The sequence below is a fragment of the Nicotiana attenuata genome, chromosome 1, assembly GCF_001879085.1.
Source record: "Nicotiana attenuata strain UT chromosome 1, NIATTr2, whole genome shotgun sequence".
Classification (NCBI taxonomy): Eukaryota; Viridiplantae; Streptophyta; class Magnoliopsida; order Solanales; family Solanaceae; genus Nicotiana; species Nicotiana attenuata.
In genome coordinates this window covers 8,139,657-8,143,941 of record NC_031989.1, presented here as the reverse complement: position 1 = coordinate 8,143,941, position 4,285 = coordinate 8,139,657, and positions in this window count along the sequence as shown.

Sequence of the window (4,285 nt, the reverse complement as noted above, 5' to 3'; positions counted from 1 at the left end):
GAGTAATTAGAGTACCTGCAGCAACTAATTTGGTAGATGATTCCGGACCCTCTTCACTCCCATTGGACAGCATCTGAAGAATTTGTTGGTACTGTTCTTTGGTGAAGAAAGGAACTGCATGAGTATTTTAGGAGTTGTTTGTGTAAACTGAGGCATGTAAGCTTGCTGGACTTGCTGCAACCCTGGTTCAGTTCCATAGGAAACTTACTGATTGTCTGCTTTTGCAGCATTTGGAAACATTGGACTACTCACACTGTTTGCATACACTCCAGAACTTTGCCCCTTTTTCTTTCCTTTGAAGTCTGATGGATAGCCATGAAGTTTGTAGTAGTTCTCCTTTGTGTGTCCCTTATAGTGACAATATTCACATTGAACCTGATTCTTCCTAAACTTGAAGTTCCCACCTGCGTTTGTTGAGTTCTTAATACTATAGAATACAGCTCCTTCTATGCCTTCTGCAGTGTGATTGGTCTGAGTGAAATTAGCCAGACTCCTTTGGCTCTCTTGATCAATCAGTAAGAGTAGGCTTTGTTAATGCTAGGAATTGGAGACATCATCATAATCTAGCTCCTTGACTGTGAGTAGGACTCATTCAATCCCATTAGAAACTGTAGTAGCCGGTGATACTCAAAGTGTTGGGCGTATTTTTTTGATTCAGGACATAGACAACCGGGACAGGGCATTAATGCATCAAATTCATCCCAAAGATCTCTCAACTTGGAGAAGTAGTCAGCAATAGACATGGTACCTTGAGTGAGGTTATGAATCTCTCTATGAAGATACAGAACCCTAGATTCATTTACCTTGTCGAATCTCTCTTTTAAGTCCTCCCAAACCTTATGAGCATTAGAGGCATATACTACACTACTAAGTAAACCTGGCTTTACTGCATTCATTATCTATGAGAGAACTACATCATTTACTTTCTCCCATTGATCATGAAGTTCAGGTTCAAATTTAGACTTATAAAATCGACCATCTACAAAACCTAACTGGCTCTTCCCTAACAGACCAATCCTCATAGACTTACTCCATATCGCATAGTTATCTGAACCAGTAAGTTGAAGAGAAACCAGAGTACTACCTGGAGTGTCTGTTGGTTGAATGAAGAGTGGATGATTGTGGGCAATTGATGGAAACACAGTTGTGTCGGCAACAGGATTGACATTACCAGAGGTTGTAGTTGCTGGAAATGAAGTTTTACCTAAGGTTTCTTCTCCAATCGCCATTTTCAGCTGCTTCTCAAGAGTAAACCTTAGCCTTTCAGCTACACGCTACAATTGGACAATTTACCACAGAATTGCAAAATTGAAGTAACGAGAGTAAGGACTAGCTTGAGAACTGCCTTCGATCTACTCGGGTGGCTCTGATACCATGTTATTAGCAACCATGGATCTGAAGGTTGAGCTTGAGGAAGAAGACATGCAAGAGAAGGCAACACTCAGAGAATGAGAAATCAAATATGTTATTGAGTAGAATTGATACAACCGTATATCTATACATGTATGTGTAGTGCATTTATAAACCTACAGTATAACTGACTTCTAACACTATACTAACTAATCTACTCCTAACTACAGTCTATAGTTACATTTCTAACCATAGTTGACTTATCAGCTTGTTTTACTAACTTCAGTCAACAATCCTAAACAAAGACAACCTCTTAGCATGTAAAAGTGACCACGAGAGTTTCACTGTATTAGTTTTGAAATGTTTTATATACGCTGGCTATTATTGTTTCTTTGTTAAGTTTGGGCGTTTCTGCCCGATTGCCTCTAACTTTAATTGTTTTTTTTTTTGATTTGCACCGGGTGTCCGAGTCTCTAAGAGCCCCGACTAATTCCGGGGGTGCACAGGCCCTCGGCAAGGAGTTTCCCGCAAGTACACCACGGTTAATTCAGGTTTTACCCAGTCCGATGGCCCTCAGAAATTGTTTGCACCCAGTGGGTTTCGAACTTGAGACCTTGAAAGGGAGCAAACCCCAAGGCTCAAGTCTATTGCCACCAGGCCAACCCAATTTTGACATAATTATGTGAATTTACCTAATGAAGTTGAGCTAATCTAATTTACTCAATCAAAATGCAATTATCTCCAAGAACAAAAAGTCTGTTATGCTTAATACCTTGAGTTTGATCGGTATCTGTCTTAATTCGACCCTTTTTTTGAGTAGTTTTTCTTCGGCAAATTGCCCGAGGCCTATGCTTTTTTGAATCCAATCATAGATATTATGCCAGTCATACCTCTGTTCTTTTTTTATCTTAGCCTTTGTCGCCTTAAAGTTTAGTCAAATTAATTCTCGAGAAGTGAAATATGTCATCTACATTGTAGCATAAGTAATAAAACTATATGAGATCGCATAAAGTATATGGTAATATTATTATGGAATTTTACATTCCTATCCCATTTATGAAACCTTTTTACCCTACTTGTTTAAGGTTTCACTTAATTACATTTAGCATACCAAATTACCATTTATATACCATATCTAATTAAGGTTATAATTAATGTGATATTTTATACTCCTTAATTTAAGCCCTTCCGTTATTTGACAGTACTAATCCTCACTTTCTCTCTCCTAACCCCTCATCCCCATACCCCCCACGTTCTTTTTACCCTCCCAAGCTTATTCCTCCGTTTTCCTTCTTCTGAAACCACCATCTTTACCTCTAAATTCAAACAAAATTCAGTAAACCCTATAAACAAATTCCTATCCTCATTTTTATTTACTTGAAGTTCATCAATGAAGATCAAGCAAGGTTCGAAAACGAGTCCAAAAAAATCAGCAGTAGGTGAATTACCGTCCTTTGATTTGGGTGTTTTATCCCCCAAATCACCCAAAAATCTAGGTAAATCTACACATGCAATTACAGATATTAGTCATACTTCATCTCCCCGACAAATAAGAGCTGAAATGAGAACAAAAAAAAGCTTGATGTAGATGTTGGAGAATTACAAGCCAGTAGCTGCCAAAAAAAAAACAAATTATAATTGTAGGTGCAACAGAAGGATTGTTTTAAGGGAAAATAACATAAACTACAATTTAACTACATTCTAACTACAATTTATCTACAATATTAAAAACCACATTTTTTGAACAATGCACTGCTTAGAATCAGATTTTCTCTATACCTTCTATGACTAGATCTTTTAACTTTGAACTGGAACTTGTGCACCACAGAAAAGTGCTTCATTGCAGCAGCTATAGTTTGCTTGTCCTGATACACTTGTCCTTCTTCAATATCGGTTTGCGTATATTCTTTTATTATTTCACTTTGATATTTCTCTATATCTGGAGAGGATGGCATATCAAGTAACTTTAGCGATCCAGATGAACCTGCATCAAAATAGAGATAAACAGTGTCATTACAAATTTGTAGAATCTTTGTAGATAATTTGTAGATATCTACAAAAATTTGTAGTCATCTATTTTAAGATGTCAGACATTGTAGTTACACTGTAGTTAAATTGTTGGACTTTGTAGATTGCTCTGAAAACAATACTGCTTGCCTCTTTCTTTATGAGAAATTGTAGTCAAATTGTAGATATATGTAGTAAATTTGTAGATAATATCATAAAACTAAAATTCTAAGCATTTTTCGAACTACACAAACCTTCACTTCAAAATCTCTAAATCTGCCATAGTTATCCCAATTGTCATTAAATTGTAGCATAATTGTGATTTTGGACATGATTTGTTGTTGATGTTGATGCTTTTTTTTGATTTCTAGATTGAAAGAAGAAAAGATGAATAAGAGATAGATCTGATCGACAATTTGATAGAAGCAACGACGAAGAACAGATTTTTTCAACTTTGAGTTGTTGAAACTCGAAAATTTTGAATTCTACAATTTGGATTCAAATCTTAGAAGCTGTTAGTAGTTGAATATCTTCGTAGTTTATGTAGCTTTTAGTAATTGAATATCTGTTCGTTCTTTTTTTTTTCAGAATTTGAATTGTAGTTTTGGAGAAAAAAACGCAGATGTGAAATCTCCTTTCCCTTTTTAAAAATTGAATTTAATGTAGAATTAATTATCACCAAGAATCTCTCCTTAATTTTAGCGCGTTTTTTAGGGAATATTCTGATCCTTTAATGTCTAATAGTCGAATGGTACAAATTTTGTAGGTAAAATGTGGACTGAGCGGGTAATATACAAAATATGCACATTTTTGGTAATAAACTTTCATATATGGTATAGAAAGGAAAAAATCCCTATTATTATTATATATTAGAAAGTCATGTCCAAGTAGATCATCATGAGAATTAGTTTTGGGCCGGTCGACAACC